This window comes from Rutidosis leptorrhynchoides, chromosome 6 (genome assembly GCF_046630445.1).
Source record: "Rutidosis leptorrhynchoides isolate AG116_Rl617_1_P2 chromosome 6, CSIRO_AGI_Rlap_v1, whole genome shotgun sequence".
NCBI lineage: Eukaryota > Viridiplantae > Streptophyta > Magnoliopsida > Asterales > Asteraceae > Rutidosis > Rutidosis leptorrhynchoides.
Window position 1 is genome coordinate 182,447,016 of NC_092338.1, and position 9,690 is coordinate 182,456,705.

Below are 9,690 nucleotides of genomic sequence, written 5' to 3' on the forward strand. Positions count from 1 at the left end.
AAATCATAATAAAAATTTCTAACAATAATAATAATAATAATATTAATGATAATAATAATGATAATGATAATAATAATAATAATAATAATAATAATAATAATAATAATAATAATAATAATAATAATAATAATAATAATAATAATAATAATAATAATAATAATAATAACAATAATATTAGTAGAAGTAAAAGAAATAACAAGATATACCCTTTAAATCTTTGAATAAAAAGAAAGGCTGCGGACAGAACTCGAACCCAAGACCTCACGCTCACCCGCTAACACCCACAACCACTGCACCATTCATGTTTTTCTGATATAGCTTCAACCCATTTAATTATATCCACTACTTTCCAGTTTTTATTTCATCTTCTACATTATACTGACTTAATCGACCGAATCAATTTCATATCATCTTAATAACGATTTTGATTCATCAAAATACTTATAGACGATCACTAATCAGGTTTGTATTAATAGAAGAAGAAAGAAAAGAAAGAAAAAAAATTAAAATAAAACAAAACAAAAAGAACTGTTGTGTTCGTAACAAAAAAAATAAACTCAAAGCATGAATTCGATTTTTATAACGTTTTAGAAAAACGTTTCAACATGAAAAAGGTCCCAATAGACATTAGAAACTATCTGAATTATCAATTAAACTTAAATCAAAACATAAAACTCGAATTTTGCTGATGAACAATATTTGACTTTTAAATTTAAATGTTTGACTTGCAAAATTCGAATTCGATAACGAAAATTGGATCGTGAGACTTTTCAGATAGTTTGTGTAATTGATTTCAAACTCAACTGTATTTATAAATTTTGAAATTTGATTCGAAATGGAGTTATGGGAATTTATAGTTGGAACAGAGGTATCGTTTGGTAAAAAAATAAATTCGCTTACCTTGTTAGCTATTAACAATCAATAGAAATTTTAAGTGATTTAGAGGGTGGATAATTCGAATAACTTTTCAACAAATTTGAGGAAGTCGCTTGTTGTATCAAGAGGCCAGTGTCGACAGGTTCAATCATTTACAGAAGAAAATAAAGGAAAACAAAATAAGAAAACTAGATCTTGATTTGTACTGAGTTTGATTCTAATTGCCATGGAATTTGATCTTGTATCCATTTTTAAAGACACAAAACAAAATTAACACAGTATGAAAGTAACATGGAACGGCTCCCGTACCTGCTCTTTATTTTTTTTATAATTTATATAATTAATATTAATAAATAAATAAATAAATATATTAATAATTTTAATACTAATTATTAATTATAATACTGATTAATAATAATTGAAATACTAATAATTATAATAATAGAAATACTAACATTATTAATGGTAAAATATTTAATAATACTCATATTAACATTAATAATGATAAAAGTAATAATGATGAATGGGCAAATGAAACAGTAATTTTAAATAATAATTTTTAATAATAATAATAATAATAATGACTAAAATTATAATTTTACTATTAATTATGATATCACTAATGATAAAGATAATGACTTTTACTGATCGAAGTAATAATAATATCTAATAATAGTAATACAAATAATAATTACGATCTAATAAGTTACATGTATCAAGTCGCATATTAAAAACAGTTATATTTATAATTTACAATACATATAAGATTATTTATGTTCAGAATTCATGTATATATATATATATATATATATATATATATATAAATATATTTTAATAGCAACTTATTTATTCCGTGTTTTATTTTTACATTATTAATTCCAATTGTTTGGAGTGTATTTTACTAATTCACATTAATATCTATGTATACTTGTATCTATATTTATATCTATATATTTATTTACAAACAATTGTTCGTGAATCATCGAGAATGGTCAAAAGGACAATTGCATTCATATAACTGTTCCAAAGTTTTCAAGACTCAACATAACAGACTTTGCTTATCGTGTCGAAATCATAATAAGATGAGGTTTAAATTTGGTCAGAAATTGCCGGGTCGTCACAGTACCTACCCGTTAAAGAAATTTCGTCCCGAAATTTGAATGTGGTCGTCATGGTTAATAATAAGATTGTTTTCATGACGAATATGAGTTGATAAATAGAATTTTATTACCATTGAGTAATAAGGATAAAATAATTCGATTTTTATGAAGAGTACGAGTGAAGCTATCATAAAAGATTGAAATAGGAAAAGTAAAGATTCATCTTAACTTTTGGCAGAGTTAGGGTTGAATTCCGGAATTCAAGGGATTTAAAGAAAATCTTCAAAATCTAAAAGATTTGATTCTTCGGCGAGTAAGGAAATTAAGATCTCTATAATTAAATACGATGATCTGCCTCGATTACTCTGTCTGATATTTCCATTATAAATTAAACTCTTCTGTTCCATTATTCTCACCATTCCTATACTTTCTTTCTTAGTTCATACATCCAAAAGATCGTAAAAATGCTTAATCCCATTCTAATCCTTGATATTTTCCTAATTATCATTTCTGTCATCCTTCATTTCAATCTTCCACCAGAAAGATTTGGTTACTTCTACTATTACCTTGGGATGATACTATTCTTAATTCTACCGTGTATTTATATTGTTATTCGTATTAATATCCACGGTTTGTAATCTCCGTGTTGTTATTGGGCTTTATGTTTTCTCTTATATTTTGGGTCTCTTTGCCTTTTTATTATCTTCTCAACCTCTAGTAGAACGAGTAATGGTTCAGAATTCGTAAATATGGAGTTTTCTTGATTTGTCAAATTACCAGAATCACTGAGAATAGAACTATCAAGAATATATTTTCTTGATATGTTCATAAGTTAAGTAGAATGAAATAGTTATGTAACATGGCACATGATGACGTTATGATCTGTGAATCATCACGTTCCATTTAGAAACTCAGCATGACTTACTGTAATATAATCATGTTGATCAAGTGTCATTATATTATACTAACTCATGCATCAGTTCCCAACACTACTTCAAAATCATTCATAATTCAAACTCGAAGTTTTCAGAGATTTAGAAACTAAACAGTTTCCTTTATGATATAACACAGATAACGCGAAAAGATAAATAATATCGGACAAGAATATTTATGAAGATATCTTCAGAAATATCGAAGATATTTATGATGATATTTTGGAATTTCTAAGATCGAAGGTTGTTTGAAGAAAGATTTTCCACAAGATTTAACATGACTTCGGAGCAGGATATTTTCTAAAGATTTTATCGGATCCAGAATTACCTGGATTCTTTGAATATAGGGTTTGGTCCTTGTATTTGTCTTTGGTCTCCTTCATGGTTAGCTAAATCTGTTTTTCAGTACCAAAATTTTATATCGAGCGTTCCCAACATTCCATTCTTTATTATCAAACTTTTGGCCATTTAGACCATCTACGATTTTGCTGTTTCTTCTGCATTTAATGCTACCATATCTGAATCATTGGTTATCAATCCGAGGTGGTTTCAAGAGAATTGTGTTTTTAGATGATCAAACGCTGATGGTAATATGGTGGAATATAAAAAATTCTCTGATAGCAATAAAAGAGCACGCATATATATCAAGGTTATAATAAGGTTGTTTCGAACGAAAGGTCGAAGTTGACTTGCTGGAGCTGTGATAAAATTTGCTACTTTGAAAGGAATCACCAAGTTATTTTGGGTAATAATAACACTAAAGGAATTAGCACAGATACGTGTTAAACGTTTACTCAGTTTCCGAGAGTTTTTCAGGTGCATAACTATATGCATCAATCTTTTCTTCCGTAGATGAAGTGTGCTTGGTTCATCCTCTAGATTGAGGTACAACAACAACAACAACAACAACAACAGCAACAGCAACAACAACAACAACAACAACAACAATACCCAATCCAACGAAAGTGGGGTATGGGGGAGGTGAGTGTAGACAATCATTCCTCGTAACCTAGATTAGAAGGAAGTCACTACTCCACCCGCGGGTATAGAACCCGCGCCTAGATAAGGTCATCCCTCCTTCTACTCTAGCGCAAAAGAGCTTGCTTCCTAAAGGACCTCCGGCCCGAAGAGCTCATAAGAACGAAATAGAGAGGGCAAATGATACATACCTGTACGAGTAATGAGCGCCTAGCAAGAAGCAACCATACACAGTAACCATAAAGGGGACACATATAGCAGTAATGCACAACAGTAGGGCAAAGAGCATGAATAAAATAGTGCACATAACCATTTAATTTCAGGTAGACATACAGACAAACAAAATATATACATATACATATACATATACATATACATATACATATACATATACATATACATATACATATACATATACATATGTATATATATATATATATATATATATATATATATATATATATATATATATATACCCACCCACACAGACACACACACCGATATATATATATATATATATACCACACGAAAGCATGAAAAAAAATGTAGAGACCCGTCCTAATCCATCCGGACAAAGTCCACATCGATTACAAACGGTTCACAATAGTTGGTTACATCGCGAGGTACTTGACCTCTATGTGATACATTTTACAAACATTGCATTCGTTTTGAAAAGACAAACTTCCTTACATCGAAAATTTACGATATTCATACCATTTCATAATATATCTAATTATAATTATCTTAATAATAATCTTGATGAACTTGACGACTCGAATGCAATGTCTTTTGAAATATGTCATGAATGACTCCAAGTAATATCTTTAAAGTGAGCAAATGCACAGCGGAAGATTTCTTTCATACCTGAGAATAATCATGCTTTAAAGTGTCAACCAAAAGGTTGGTGAGTTCATTAGTTTAACATAAATAATCATTTCCATCATTTTAATAGACCACAAGATTTTCATTTCTCATAAACATACGTCCCATACATAGAGACAAAAATATCATTCATATGGATTGAACACCTGGTAACCGACATTCACAATATGTATATAAGAATATCCCCATCATTCCGGGATCCTCCTTCGGACATGATATAAATTTCGAAGTACTAAAGCATCCGGTACTTTGGATGGGGCTTGTTGGGCCCGATAGATCTATCTTTAGAGTTCGCGTCAATTAGGGTGTCTGTTTCCTGATTCTTAGATTACCAGACTTAATAAAAAGGGGCATATTCAGTTTCGATCATTCAACCATAGAACGTAATTTCGATTACTTGTGTCTATTTCGTAAAACAGTTATAAAAGTTGCGCATGTATTCTCAGCCCAAAAATATAAAGGGTAAAAAAAAGGTAATTGAAACTCACCATAATGTATTTTGTAGTAAAAATACATACGACGATATTTAACAACTGAACAATGCAGGGTTGGCCTCAGATTCACGAACCTATATCATTTAATTTTCTATTAAAACATATAATAGAGATATCATAAATTTGTTTATTAATATATATTATGTATATATTTTATAGCTATATAAGATTTTTACTAGATTCCATTAAAAACATATACTTTATTTTATATCATAAATTATATGTTTCATATATTTATTTTGTATATATATTTAAAGTGACTAATATGGTTATTTTAATAACTATATATATTTAGTATTATATTAAAAATACCTAATTTGTTGTATGTAAGTTTTTATCTAAGAAATGTTAATATCGTTTATAGGTTGTTATATGGAATATTAATATGATTGTAGTATATATAATAAGTATGTTCTATGTACCTAATATTTATTTGTTCAAAAATGATAATTTTGATATTAATGATTTACTATTGATTATAATAATACAACTTTATTTATATTAATATTACTAATAATACTAATGATCATAATACTCATAATGATAACCATGATAATATCAGTAGTAAAACTTATATTAAAAAAATTTTATACAATTAAAGATATTACTAACTCCAATAATAATGATAATAATATTAATTGTATAATAATAATAATTATCTTGATCAATAATAACAATAATAATAATAATAATAATAATAATAATAATAATAATAATAATAATAATAATAATAATAATAATAATAATAATAATAATAATAATAATAATAATAATAATAATAATAATAATAATAATAATAATAATAATAATAATAATAATAAGATTTAGTATTGAAACTACCTTACTAGCTTTGTCTTAAAAAAAATTGTCACGAGCAGGAATTGAACCCGCGACCCCTTGAATCCTCAACAACACCCACGACCCTTCTGCCATTTCTGTTTTTCAGAACTTATACCCTTTTTAATTTAATTAAACCGTTCATCTGTTTCATCTCCTTCCTTCTTGTTCTTCATAAACTCAATCGACCAAGACTCCAACTCTTAATCAAATAACTAGTTAATATTTGAAATATTGTTTGAAATTTAATTACAATTAAACTGTAATGAATATTGGTTCATTTAAATAAAAAAAAAATAGAAACCTGCTGTATCATTCACGATGAACAATAAAAACCCAAAACTCAAATTTTGATTTCCAGTTTGTTTTAGACAAAACTTTGAACACGAAAGGTGTTTAAAATTACCTCTAGAATTTTTACAAATTATCAATTTAACTTAAATCATAACACACAACTCGAATTTCTTCTAAAACAAAACGTTTGACTTTCGAAAATTTAAGTTTGACCTCAAAATTTGGATTCAATATGATAAATTGGGATTTGTAAATTTCCAGAAAGTTTATTTGAAAGATTTGTAACGAAACTGCATTAAAGGATCTTGAAGTTAAATTCTTTTTCGCTGTTTTGAAAAATTGAATAAAGAACAGGGACGTTCGTATCTTCTTTTAAAAAAAATTGATTTAATTTGCCAATTAGCAGAAAGTAGAAGTTGTGTAATTGTTTAGGGATGATGGAAATATTAGATTGAATTGGTTACACTGAAATTCGTTCAAGTATTACCTTGATAACCGTCGACAGCTTCAACCAGAGAGAAAAAGAAAAAAAATGAATAAAAAAATACAGATTAAGATATTTAACTGTCTTTGGTTGCATCTGCTATTGGAGATCGACGTTTAACAACTCTCAGACAGAAATCCCAATTTGACACAGTATGATTGAAATTTTAAAGTGAATTTGATTATGTGACATAATAACTCTATATATATATAATTAAACTAATTTATTAATTATAATATTAATATGATCAAATAAATTCTTATAATATTCTGTATATATCAGGATATATATCTGTATATTTGTATTTATATAACTTTATGTACATTTATATATGTACTTACATAATACAATTAATCTTACTAATTAGTAAATATAATTATAATAATAATAATATTCTTAATATTATAACTAATAATATTATAATATAATAATAATAATAATAACTATAAAATTTATAAAAATAATAAATTTCTTTTTTTTTATATAATAATATTATTAATTATCATAATACTTATACTATTAATGATAATAATAATATTAATAACAATGATACAATAATAATTTATATATCAAATTTCATATCTATGTTATATATATTGAAAATAATAAAAATACTAATTTTAATATTAATATCAATAATGATAATAATAACGAAAGTAATAATAATATTATTAGTATAATAACTATATGTTTTTAACTTGTAACCACATTTAATATCTTAATACTACAATTTATTAATTATGTAAGGTTTAATATTTATATATTATATATAATTGAATTCTTATACATTACCATATACATGTAAACATGATCACATATAGAAATCATATATATTTATATATAGATTTATTTTAATTTACAATATAACTATTTTGTAACTTATCTTATATTTTTAAATTAAATGTTTAAATTACCTTTTATAATTTCAAATTATAATGTAAACTTACATATATATATATATATATATATATATATATATATATATATATATATATATATATATATACATATATACCTATTAATTTACAAACAAATGTTCGTGGATCGTCAGGCATGGTCGGAGGGTAATTGATTACATGAATATAGATTTCAAAACTTTCGAGACTCAACATTAAAGATTTTTGCTTATCGTGTCGGAAACATATAAAGATTAAAGTTTAAATTTGGTCGGAAATTCCAGGGTCATCACAGTACCTACCCGTTAAAGAAATTTCGTACCGAAATTTGAGTGTGGTCGTCATGGTTAACAATAAAAATGTTTTCATGACGAATATGAGCCAATAATTAAAGTTTTATCACCATCAGGTGATTTGAATAAAAACAACTCATTTATTCGAAACGTACGAGTGAAATTATCACAAAAGATTGAAATAGGATAAGTAAAGATTCGTCGTAACTTCTGACATAGTCAGGGTTGAATTTTGAAAGTAAGATGCATCTTAACTTTTGACGTAGTCACGATTGAATTCCGGAATTCAAGGGATTCATAGAAAATCTTCGAAATCGAAAAGATTTGATTCTTCGGTGAGTAAGGAAATTAAGATCTCTATAATTAAATACGATGATCTGCCTCGATTACTACGTCTGATATTTTCATTATAAATTAAGCTCTTCTGTTCCATTATTCTCACCATTCCTATACTTCCTTTCTTAGTTCATACATCAAAAAGATTGTGAAATGCTTAATCCCGTTCTAATCCTTGATGTTTTCTTAATCATCATTTCTGTCATCCTTCTTTCCAATCTTCCACCAGAAGAATCTGTTTACTCCTACTATTACCTTGGGGTAATACTATTCTTATTTATTACATGTCTTTATATTGTTATTCGTATTAATATCCACGGTTTGTAACCTCCGTGTTGTTATTGGGCTTTATATTTTCTCTTATATTTTGGAGCTTTGTCCCTTCGTTTCTTCTTCTTGCGATTAAACACCGCTTGTAATGGTTCAGAATTCGCAGATATAAACTTCAGAATGAACGTTGTTAATGTTTTAAGAAGGAAATCGTAATGGCACGATTTGATTTGTCAAATTACCAGAATCACTGAGAATAGAACTATCAAGAATATATTTTCTTGATATGTTCAGAAGTTAATTTAAATGAAAGAGTTATGTAACATGGCACGTGATGACGATATCTTCTGTGAATCATCACGTTCCATTAGAAACTCAGCATGACTTACTGTAATATAATCACGTTGATCAAGTGTCATTATATTATACTAACTCATGCATCAGTTCCCAACATTACTTCAATAACATTCATATTTTAAGCTCGAAAGTTTACAGAATATAGAAACTAACAGTTTCTATATGATGTAATACTGATAGCACGAAGAGATTAATGATTTCAGATAAGAATAGTTATTAAAATATCTTCATAAATATGGAGGATATTTATAATGAAAGATATGATAATATCTCGGAATATCTAAGATCAGCGGATGATAGAAACTATTGTCCGCACGGATTTAGAGTAAGGAGTAAGTTATTCACTAAAGACTTTAGCAGACAATGAATCATTTGGATTCTTTGAAGTCAAACTTATTCTTTGTGATTTGTCCACGGCTTTCTTCATAGTTTCGCATAATCTGCTTTTCGGTACTAAATTTTCTATTGAATGTTTCCAATATAATGATACACAGGAAGCACGAAGAGGTATATAATTTCGGACGAGAATATTTTTGAAAATATCCTCAGAAATATCGAAGATATTGATGATGATATTTTGGAATTTCTAAGTTCGATGGTTGATGAAGAAGATTTTCCGCAAGATTTTAACATGAGTACGGAGCAAGATATTCGTTGGAGG